Source organism: Schistocerca gregaria, unplaced genomic scaffold (genome assembly GCF_023897955.1).
Source record: "Schistocerca gregaria isolate iqSchGreg1 unplaced genomic scaffold, iqSchGreg1.2 ptg000169l, whole genome shotgun sequence".
Lineage (NCBI taxonomy): Eukaryota > Metazoa > Arthropoda > Insecta > Orthoptera > Acrididae > Schistocerca > Schistocerca gregaria.
In genome coordinates this window covers 15237805-15250354 of record NW_026061724.1, presented here as the reverse complement: position 1 = coordinate 15250354, position 12550 = coordinate 15237805, and the positions used below count along the sequence as shown (strand labels likewise).

Below are 12550 nucleotides of genomic sequence, written 5' to 3'. Positions count from 1 at the left end.
TTACGCCCCCACGTTACCTTTGAACAACGCCTTTGTTTATATGTATATATATGTATTAGTATTAAGTTAGACTAAGTATTAATCCATGTGAATTTTTGTTTGTTGTTTATATTACCCATGACGAGACAATAGTAAAATACGGAAAGGATGTCACTAAGCAGATCGTGGAGTAGAAGAGAGAAGCAGTGGAAAGCAGAACCAACTCTAAGCAAGAGCTAACACCTCTTGCTGCCCCAGACACGACTATTAACCCACGATCTAGATCCGAACACTCTAATAAATATGTGACTTTCCTGAAAATTTTTTTTAATAAAAAAAAAAGACTTAGGAATTATGAATTTTATGAGCAGCAAGTGTAAAAGAAGACTGTTTATATAGCGATAGACTATGTATAAAACAATGTAATACCTTTGTATAATGCTATGTACCAAGAAATAATAAAATAAATTTGTGTATACAATACAAAAAAAAAAGAGAAGAAAGAAGGTAATAGGAGGATGTAACAATTATCCAAATGTGATGATTTTGTGTCAAGGACGATGTAATAATTTTGTGTGTATAGTATGTAAGTTTATGTGTGTTTTACATGTGTTCTGTGTATCCTTATATAAATGATTTGTCCTCACTGTCATGTGTCAAAACTGGCATAAAACCATGTTTGTAGAATGAAGTGATCGGGAGAGAGACACTGACAGTGCAATCCCATTACGTGTGAATAACAGACAAGGACTACCAGTGTGCAAAGTGTTTGGGCTCATTGTCCGCAAAATTGACATTTCTTCAGACAATTCGCCCAAGGGGGCGATGTCAAGGAACTGAAAATATTGTGATTTAATCGCAGAGGTGCTGAAAAATTGTGCCAGTGACACACCAGAGAAATATCTGGTAAACGTTTTATCTTTGAGAGACATAGGAACAATTTCGCCCTTCGTTTTTTATTTCTGGTATGATCGACTACTTTTTGTTCTGATGGGCTGGTGGGATGTCGTACTGTCTAAATACTAGTGTGTGTGTGTGTGTGGTAAGTGAAAGAGTTAAAAGACGCAAGATGTGTTTTATATTATTTTCATCGCACAACAAGCCTTATTCCCATGCCTATGGAGTATTTATGTTAAGCAGAGACGGCGAGTTTTAGATGGAACCGAATATCTTCAAAACGGCGCTGCTCAACAGTAGAGGTGCGTGATTGTGCTCTCTACTTTCCTTTCGTGGCCGCTCAAATTACTTCCAATTCGTTTTGCCGAGACATTCAGAACCTGCAATCTTCTTTTTCTTATAAAAATACTAGTCCGATGCAAAAGAAATACTCTTAGATTTAAATAATTGCCATTCTTTTACACAGGCCACGGGGAATGATAGAACGTACGTGCCTCTACTCTGAATGTACGTTCGCAATCTCCGAGTGTGTTACGACGAAATTATTTCACAATGAAAATTTCTCATCAGACCGCAACCACTCGCACGCGAATGTACGTACCCTCTGAATGTATCTAGTCAGTCACGCGCGTTGTTCAAAAGCTTTACTTTTAATATTCAGTGGATTAAATTTCCGAAATTAATTTTTGTTCATGCTGCAAATCGTACTTCACGCGAAGTATTTATTACGTAAGTTTCAGGCTCAATTTAATAAAAATAAAGATTCCGAAGAATAGAAATAAAGAATAACAATCAGACATATCAAACCTAAAAAAACAGAAAGAGGGAACGTTACATGCTGTACCGCTTTGCCAAATGCTTTATCTGCGCCATTCGCCTTAATCACATCTGAGAGTAATTCTTAATAAAACGTCTGTCGCTAATTGTTCGTCATCACAGATACTGTTTGCTATACCTCCACGACGCGAAACTGATTTCCAAAATTCGTCTTTCTCCTGTGAGGATGGAACTTACGACCCCTGGTTTATCAGACCAGCGCTCTACCACTGAGCTAAAGAGGCGCAGCCTAGCGGTACTCTTGGGTACTTCGTCCTTACGGTCGTCTGCATCATCAGACTTCAGCTGAAAAACACTTCATATTACCGTCCAATATTTGCAGCTATGGCGACCCATTACTGCTTGGCAACACATCTGACACGTAACCGATGTGCTCTCCAAACAACAACACTTGCATTTCAGAACATGTCTTTCATACATGTCTACAAAATCACCTTCACCTTCAAATACAGTTTCCTTGCGAATGACAGAGACATAGGCAAAGTTTAAAGTTCCTATTTCCATTACATCACGTTAATCAGAAAAATGGTAATTTACATTTGCAGCGGAACAAAATTCCGTTCCGCCCAGGGAGGGGCTCGAACACACGACCCTGGGATTAAGGGTCTCACGCTCTACCGACTGAGCTCGCCAGCTGCCTCGGTGAATACCTCCCGGGTAGCACGCCACACAGTACTCGTTTGGGTTGGGTGGTCCCATACAGAATCTCTCCATGCTGCCTAATGTTTTCCTAACGTCACACTCGTCACGTATTTCACTTTTATTTCTTAATCATTTCTGAGAGGTAGAGGAATTGCATGACGCCACATGCAGAGCTAGTGGCGTCAAAATTAACACACATACCTGATGTGACTCAAAAGCCGAACGAGTTACTTTCCGACGTTGTTTTAGATGTGCAAGTGCCAGTCAAAAGTCGCAGTGACGGCACTCTGCCGACCATTTCGCTAGTTAACACCGGTCTTGTTGTGTGCGTTTCAAGCTCAAGAGCAACTCCAAGCCAAAAATGGTCAACAGCAACATTCAGACGGTTTCGTACTGCACAATTGCTACATTAAAACACTATGTCTCTTTTTCAGAACTGGAAAAACACGAAGCGTGACAGCATTCGAACCTGTAATCTTCAGATCCGAAGTCCGACGCCTGATCCATTAGGCCACACGGTCACTGACGACCAACTACGACTTGTATACGACTCATCTCGAAACGCTCAAACCCCTGAGGAATTGTGTTTTCGTTCCACACATCCGCTGCCCCTTGCTCTTTCCCACCCATTCGTTACATTCAACCTCTTACGAGACCGATCAAATATAGACTGGGAAACCAGACCACACACTTTGTGCATTCGGAATCGATGGCAGGGCGTCCCTCGCCGCATTTGCTACGATGGCCATTTGGTACTTCTGCAGAAGAGGCGACGGCGGCCTCGACGACGACGACGACGACGACGACGACCGCGAGGGGATCTGAGACATGTCAGAAATACATCTATAAAATGTAATTCAGACTGTCTCGTCCCACCTTATGCTGTACCGCCTTGGAAAATGCTTTATCTGCGCCATTCGCCTTAATCACATCTGAGAGTAATTCTTAATAAAACGACTGTTGCTAATTGATGGTCATCACAGATACTGTTTACTATACGGCCACGACGCGAAAGTGATTCCCAAAATTCGTCTTCCTCCTCTGTGGATGGAACTTACGACACCTGGTTTACTAGATCAGTTCTCTACCACTGAGCTAAAGAGGTGCGGCCTAGCGGTACATTTGTGTACTTGGTATCACGGTCGTCTGCATCATCAGACTTCAGCTGACTACACTTCATATTACCGGCTAATATTTGCAGCTATGGCGACCCATTACTGCTTGGCTACACATCTGACACGTAACCGATGAGCTCTCCAAACAACAACACTTGCATTTCAGAACATGTCTTTCACACATGTCTACCAAATCACATTCACCTTTAAAACAGTTTCCTTGCGACGGACAGAGACGTAGGTAAAGTTTAATGTTGCTATTTCCATTACATCACGTTAACCAGAAAAACGGTTATTTACATCTGCAGCGGAACAAAATTCCGTTCGCGCCCAGCGTGGGGCTCGAACCAACAAACCTAGGATTAAGAGTCTCACGCTCTACCGACTGAACTAGCCGGCTGCCTCGGTTAATAAATACAGGGTAGCACGTCACACAGTACTCGTTTATGTTGGGTGGTCCCATACAGAATCTCTCCATGCTGCCTAATGTTTTCCTAACGTCACACTCGTCACGTACTTCACTTTTATTTCATAATCATTTCTGAGAGATAAAGGAATTGCATGAAAACATGCAGAGCTAGTGGCGTCATAATTAACACACATACTTGATGTGACTCAAAAGCCGAACGAGTTACTTTCCGACGTTGTTTTAGATGTGCAAGTGCCAGTCAAAACTTGCGTTGACGGCACTCTGCCGACCATTTCGCTAGTTAACACCGGTTTTGTTGTGTGTGTTTCAAGCTCAAGAGCAACTCCAAGCAAAAAATGGTCAACAGCAACATTCAGACGGTTTCGTACTGCTCAATTGCTACATCAAACGGTATGTTTCCTTTTCAGAACTGGAAATACACGACCTTTACAGCATTCGAACCTGTAATTTTCAGATCCGAAGTGCGACGCATGATCCATTAGGTCACACGGTCACTGACGACCAACTATAACTTGTATACGACTCATCTCGAAACGCTCACACCCCCTGAGGAATTGTGTTTTCGTTCTGCACAGCCGGTGCCCCATGCTCTTTCCACCCATTCGTTACATTCACCCTTTTACGAGACCGACCAAATATAGACTGGGAAACAAGACCACACACTATGTGCATTCGGAATCGAAGACAGGGCGTCCCTTGCCGCGTTTGCAACGATGGCCATTTGCTACTTCTGCAGAAGCGGCGGCGACGACGACGACGATGACGACGACGACGACGACGACCGCGAGAGTCTCTGAGACATGTGATAAATACATCTATAAAATGTAATTCAGACTGCCTCGTCCCACCTTATGCTGTACCGCTTTGGCAAATGCTTTATCTTCGCCATTCGCCTTAATCACATCTGAGAGTAATTCTCAATAAAACGCCTGTCGCTAATTGTTCGTCATCACAGATACTGTTTGCTATACGGCCACGACGCGCAACTGATTTCCAAAATTCGTCTTCCTCCTGTGAGGATGGAACTTACGACCCCTGGTTTACTAGACCAGTGCTCTACCACTTTTTTTTTTTTTTTTACTTTCGTTTTCGTGTGCCATTGTTTCAAATTTAGGGGTGACAGTCAGATTCAGGCTGCGGAAACAAAGCGGGCAGGGGTCGAAACCCGAGGCCTGGCCACGATGATTCCACCGTCCTGTTTCCGAATGGCACCTGTACAATGGCGTCGTATTTTCCCCTACTGTCTCGGTCCTTGGTCTTACTTTTGTTTTTCTTGTTTGCCCTAAAGGTCCACGTAAACTTCAGTCCAGGTGTAGAGAATAATATTTCATAAAGGCGGCAATACCAGCTACAGTATAAAAGAAATCGGCTCACACAGGCGACCTTAGCCAACACCCTCCCTTTCAAATGTCAGGCTAAGCATATTTGCAAAATCTTTACGGAGTCCTGGCAAGCGCAATCGGTTCCAGTAAGCAGTAAGGATGTACTGCCGAAACGTTAGGTGTTCATCCTCTTCATGACAACTATTGACAAAATGTACGAAGTGTCCAAGCAACCACATAACGGTGTTGAGCTTTGTTCGCGGATAAAAGGAAGAATCGGGCCATACGATGATGTCAATGGTATAAGCGGTTTCGGCAGTCCTAGTGACAAAAGCCAGTTGTTTCCTGAGCCAAAGCCAATTAGCAAGGTGCCCACTGCAGGTGAATCGATGCTCAAGTGTGTCCAGGAGACCACACCGAGTGCAGTTGTCCGTGTCAGAAAGACCAATACGGTGCAGTCGTACGTTGGTGGGGACCAAACCATTAACTACCCTACACCACGTGGACGCCACAGCCATTGAGTGGATCGGCAGACTAACATTCTTCCAGATGTTCCTCCAGGACACTGATGGAGACGCCAGTTCGATTGGATTGGGACCAGCCAGCCCCTCACAACGGGCAATCAAGCTCTTGGTCGTTGGCACCGGTTGTCGCAAGAAGACGTCACCGAGGTAACTAACCGCAATATAAAATTCCCGGACCTGTTTCAACTTAAAATTGAGGTGACCGACGTCGACAGGTGGAGCAAGGCTCTTCGGACGCACAACAGTAAAAAGTCTGGATGTAATTGAAGTCACTTCTTGCGTAACAATGAGAGTCGTACGGCGGACGTACAAGGCAGATGCCTTACGAGTAATGTCAGTGAGGCCCAAGCCTCCGGAGATACGCGGTTTCGTCATAACCTCGTAACGCAACTTGAAAGGATGACCCTTCCATATAAACCTGCTAGACAATTGGCGCAACCTTTTCGCCACCATAATGGGAAGTGGGAACAGCTGAGCAACATAATAGGCTTTATATAACACGTACGTGTCTAAAATTCTGACTTTTTGCAAAATGGTAGCAGAGCGCTGCTCATGGACCATCAGAGCCCCCTGTATCTTCTCGATGACAGATTTCCAATTAAGAGCCGCCATTTTTATGGGACACCGATCAATGCTAATCCCCAATGACGTATGGCGATCGACAAAAGTGGCCCAAGGGACATCAGCATCGCGAAACCCTCGAATATCAAGGAACTTACATTTACCCTGATTGAGACGCGCTCCAGAGACACAACAGTATGCATGAACTGCCCCTTTCAACAATGTGATATCATCACGTTGACGGAGGAGAACAACGACATCGTCCGCGTACGCCTTAACAGTGAGCTTCCCACCAGAGAGGGTCATACCCTGAAGCTTGAAAGCAAGAGTCCGAAGCAGCGGTTCCAGGGACAATATGAATAGAGACATAGAGAGCGGACTACCCTGAGGTACCCCTCGGCGGATAGCAATGGGCGGCGTCAGCTGCCCATTGACTGACACCCGAGCAGTTATTCCCCTATACAAATTACGAAGAACACCACGTGATGAAGCGTTAAAACCTATTGTATCTAAAACACGATTTAAAAACACATGACTGATCAAAGGCCTTGTAAAAATCGAGGAAAGCAAAGGCACAATGAACGTTTGTAACCGCCACAACCGAGACAACATCCCGATATTCGGCTACTGGGGTCAGAATAGATCTACCAGGAGAACAACATTGATGTGCCCCAATCACAGACCGCAGCAGAGAAGATAATCGACTATTGAACGCTCTAGCAGCTGTCTTGTAATCAAAATTCAGCAATGTGAGCGGACGAAGATTGGCAGCAGATAAATGACCAGTGGACTTCGGAATTAAAACAATTTTCCCTACTTTAAAATCGGCTGGCACATCCATCCCCCTGACAATCTCATTTAAAATCTGCATAAAAGTCCCACCCAAAAGAGGCCAAAAACGGAGATAAAATTCTTTAGGCAGGCCGTCAGGACCCGGCGATTTACCGGACGGAGAGCGAGCAATAAAATCGAAAACATCATCTACCTGGAACTCCCGGAGAAAGTCGCCGTTCGCGTCAGGCGTGATCGTCGCAGGAAGATCCTCAAGGACATCATCAGAAAGTGACGCACCAGAATCATCGGCAGAATAGAGACTAGCGTAATACTGATGAAGAGCACGCATCATATCCTCCTGTGCAATAAGCTGCCGTCCATCATCCACCATAAGAAAAGAGATGAAGGTGCGACGACGTCGAGTCTGATGCCGCAGCAGGTGGTACAAAGAAGTCAGTTCACCTTCAACAAGAGAGTGAGGTTTCGACTTTACTCGCAGACCATCCAACTGTCGTCGTTTGAGGGTCAAGAGCTTTGCTTTAATACGACGAACATCATGGATCCGCAGAGGAGAAGGACCCGCCGCGTCATACAGTTCACGCAGGACAGTGTAGTAAAATTCATACGTGTTCTTAAAATCAAGCGCCCTTGCGGCACAGTAAAAAATCAAAGACTGACGAATCTTGGGCTTGGCAAACGCAGTCCACCAAACGAGTAAGGAGGGGTAACGCGGGACAGAGCGAAGACGTCGCTCCCACACGGCACTTACAACTTCATCAATGGCCCTGTCGGCAAGGTGGGAAACATTTAACATCCACTGGGAACGATAAAGTTTTGCTGGTTGGTGACTAAGATTTACAGTTGCAGTCAAAGCACAATGGTCAGAAAAACTAGTAGGAATAACATCGACAGAAAGAATGTTATCACATAAAAAATCAGAGAAGTAGAATCTGTCGAGTCTACTGCACGAGGACGCGGTAAAATACGTAAATTTCACCAGGGTTGGATATTTGTGTTCCCAAACATCACGCAGGTGCATCGTACGAACCAAGTCATGTAAATCTCGGCAGTAATTGAAATTTGGGGACTGGTCTTCAGGGCGTAAAACACAATTAAAATCGCCTCCGAGCAGGAGACTCCGAGGACTCTTGCACAAAAGATAAATAAGCTCTTCCTTATAAAAGCGCGATCGAGCCACAGTGCGACCCGAACCAGAGGGGGCATACAAAACAACTAGGCAGATATCAAAAAGACGACAACCAATGCCACGGCCAGAGTCAAGGAATTCAATGTCAGTAACAGGAATACCTTCTCGAAAGAAAAGAGCAGTTCCTGTTGAATTTTCCGGTGCGACATTAAAAACAGTTTGAAATCCAGGTAGAGAGAGATCAGAAAACAATACTTCCTGCTAAAATACTACGTCCGCACAGGAGTCGTAGAGAAACTGCCGCAAAGAGGCAATGCGAACGTGGGACTCAATACGGTTAACATTTAAGGTAAGAAAGGTGTATGCTTGAAGCATGAAGAGAAAATCGAGAGAAGAAATCACCTACACCGACGCATCAACATCACAGTCCATAGCAGGGGAGACGGAGGCATCCGAGGGAAGGGGACTGCTATCCCCTTTCGCGGATCCCTTACGTTTCGGTTTTTTACGAACAGCATTGACGTTCGGCTGAACGCGCAACTTGCGTCGGCTGACGGGCAGGGAAGCGGGAGCCGCCGGTGACGTAGGAGGGTCAAGTTCTGTATCCGACACCACCCGCACCGGTCCACAGTCAGGGTCCGGGGTCGCGGGGGAAACATCCGACGAAACGGACTGGTCTACACCAATACTAGCTTCCGGCAAACATGGATTACACGGAGGCGAAACGTGAGCAGGAAGCTCCGAAGCTGCTAAGTTGGAAGGAAGCGGAGCAGCTCCGCTGGCAGAGGTATGGGGCAGCGAAGCAGGAAGTTATTGCGGCTCAACTTGTTGTGACAACGAAGACGGTTCGGAAGGCGGTGCCAACAGGCCCGACCGACGAGCCGACTCGAGAGAAGCCGCGTCGGAAGCCGGAGGGGCGTCAGCAGCCGCTACCGGAACAGCTACTTTAGGGGAACAGGGAGCATCTACACTACTCTGTGGCTCGGAGGATGTCGGTCTCTCGGATTGGGGCATCTCGGGGAGATCCTCATCCGTACTATTTCCATCATGTGCGCGACGCCGTTTATTATTCAAAAGCGGCACACCCACCTGAGGAACAGACGGAACAACATCAGATTTGGCACGCAAAGGAGGAAATTCATTGTCAGGGGCGTGCAAAACCTGCGGCGGGGCGCTACTACCACTGGACTGTTCGACACCAAGAGCAGAACCACCGGCAACGAGGCCAGCGACCGTTAACTTGCGACGCTGTTCGAGAGAATTTTTTAACACAAAACACTCCGCGGACAGTCGGTACGCACGTGGCCACTCTCATTACACAAGAAACAGGTGCCAACCTGACCACTATATGTTACATGGACACGATATCCACCGATCTGCAGGTGCGAGGGAATATTCTGCTTCACGTGCATTTCGACGGAACGAATACCACTGTAACACTGCAGACGATGTTGGCTGGACCAGCGTTCAAGGCGAATACTCTTAACATCACCATACTTGAGTAAACCCTCCTTAAGATACACATTATCCACCTCCGGCTGAAGGTTGTAAACACGAGCACTGGTGTACGTAATGGAAGCATTTGAAAGCAGTACGGTACTGACAGAATCATCCCGATGTCGAAAGAGAACCTGATGACCAAATTTGGAAATAATTTTATCAACCTGAAGGGGGTCCATAAATTTAACAAAGAAAACATAAAGTTCTGTATCAAAATATGCAGTGTGCACCTGATCCGAATTAATGCCAAATGTATCTACTAACCAATCATGAATCTCAAGGGAACAAGGTTGCACATGGCGGGTGGACTTGTCGAAAGCAAAACTAACTGTAGCCTGACGAGGAATAACCTGAGACGACATTTTCAAAAAAGTACGCGGTCTAAACCGCTAAACAAAAACACTGAAATACACACAGAAAGTAACACAAGGAACGAAACAACGACGGAGAAAAACTTACAGAAGGTACAACACTACACGTAAACAAACGATATCCCACTATACGTAACGGTACGGCGGAGCGGAAGACTAGGCACGTTCACACTGCACGGCGTCTGAAGCGGAACCGCCTAATGTTTTCCTAACGTCACACTCGTCACGTACTTCACTTTTATTTCATAATCATTTCTGAGAGGTAAAGGAATTGCATGACAACATGCAGAGCTAGTGGCGTCAAAATTAACACACATACTTGATGTGACTCAAAAGCCGAACGAGTTGCTTTCCGACGTTGTTTTAGATGTGCAAGTGCCATTCAAAACTCGTGGTGACGGCACCCTGCCGACCATTTCGCAGGTTAACACCGGTCTTGTTCTGTGTGTTTCAAGCTCAAGAGCAACTCCAAGCAAAAAATGGTCAACAGCAACATTCAGACGGTTTCGTACTGTTCAATTGCTACATTAAAACGGTATGTTTCTTTTTCAGAACTGGAAAAACACGAGCGTGACAGCATTCGAAAATGTAAACTTCAGATCCGATGTCCGACGCCTGATCCATTAGGCCACACGGTCACTGACGACCAACTATAACTTGTATAGGACTCATCTCGAAACGCTCACACCCCTGAGGAATAGTGTTTTCGTTCTACACAGCCGCTGCCCCATGCTCTTTCCACCCATTCGTTACATTCAACCTTTTACGTGACCGACCAAATATAGACTGGGAAACAAGACCACACACTTTGTGCATTCGGAATCGAAGGCAGGGCGTCCCTCGCCGCATTTGATACGATGGCCATTTGCTACTTCTGCAGAAGAGGCGGCATCGACGACGACGACGACGACGACCGCGAGAGGCTCTGAGACATGTGAGAAATGCATCTATAAAATGTAATTCAGACTGCCTCGTCCCACCTTATGCTGTACCGCTTTGGCAAATGCTTTATCTGCGCCATTCGCCTTAATCACATCTGAGAGTAATTCTTAATAAAACGCCTGTCGCTAACTGTTCGTCATCACAGATACTGTTTGCTATATGGCCACGACGCGAAACTGATTTCCCAAATTCGTCTTCCTCCTCTGAGGATGGAACTTACGACCTCTGGTTTCGTAGACCAGTTCTCTACCACTTTTTTTTTTTTTTACGCCTTAACCACTTTTTTTCACATTTCTTTTTTTGCTTGCCTTAGACCGCTTTTTTTTTCGTTTATGTTTATTATGTCCTTTTTAGGTTTTTCTTTATTCATATTTTTTTAACACTGTCTTTTCGTTTTTCCTTTGTAATGACCCAGGGCAGGTAGGTGGAGGCGCGTTGGGCAAGGGTCGTATCCCGAGGCCTGGCCATGACGTCTCCTCCTCCCTGCACCGAAGCACAGTGTCACCAATACGTTGCAATTGTCTTTGGTTCGGAGTCTTATGATACCTATATGTGAACACGGGACTTATGAAGCGTTGTCTATCCAAACAGTTATTTTGCCTTCCTGCCAAGATTGTACCTAAGAACTAGCGAGAATGTCTTCCCTGTCATGAAGTTAGCTCAGTATGCCCCTATACCGGTGCCATTAATGATTCAGTCGCAGGAGCGATCAATAGAAATTGAAACTTAACCAACTCCCTGCTTTTCGAAAACAATAGTAAGCATATTCGCAAAGTCCCTCTTAAGGTGTGGGAAAGACTTTTGCGTCCAGTACTCATGAAGAATGTAACCAGTAAACGAAATAAAATCGGTAATACCATGATCATCAACCACTGCAAAAATGTAACGGCCAAGAACCCACATAACGGTGTTGTTCTTGGTCCGGGGATAAAAAACCGTGTCCGGCCAGCAGAGAATATCAGTCTTAAATGCCGATTAGGAGCTCCTGGTGAGTAAAGCCAATTGTCGGCGCAGCCAGTGCCACATGCAATGACGGTCAGCGCAGGTAAATCGGTGTTGGAGTGTGTTGGAGTGTATCAACACAACCACACGTTTGACAAAGCGGAGAGACACATAAACCTATACGATGAAGGCGTTCGTTCGTAGGAATCAGCTGATTAACTACCTTATACCATAGGGAGGCAACAGTTGCTGAATGAACGGGTAAGCTAATATTCGTCCATATTTTACGCCAATTAAAACTGGGATAATGCAAAACAATCGGGTTGGAAGAAGAAGACCGGTGCCATTTGTCAAGCAGGGCTAGCGTAGTAATAACAGGACGACGTTGTAAGTGGAGATCTAGGTAACTAATCTCAATGTAGAAGTCTCGAACATGCCGTAGCTTCGCATTTAGAGGCCCAACGTTAATAGGCGGTGACAAGCTCGCAGGACGAACGACATGGAATAATCGCGAAGTAACAGTCGGGGACTCAGATAATAAAAGATGGAGGGTTCGCTTAACATGAA

At 45.5% G+C, this 12550-nt stretch overlaps 1 non-coding gene across 1 annotated transcript; it reads right to left on the bottom strand.

Moving 5' to 3' along the window:
- Window positions 1-1865: 1865 nt before the first annotated feature.
- On the bottom strand, window positions 1866-1937 carry Trnai-gau (transfer RNA isoleucine (anticodon GAU)). Its single transcript has one exon. It is a non-coding gene; the product is annotated as a tRNA-Ile (tRNA).
- Between the last annotated feature and the right edge of the window lie 10613 nt (window positions 1938-12550).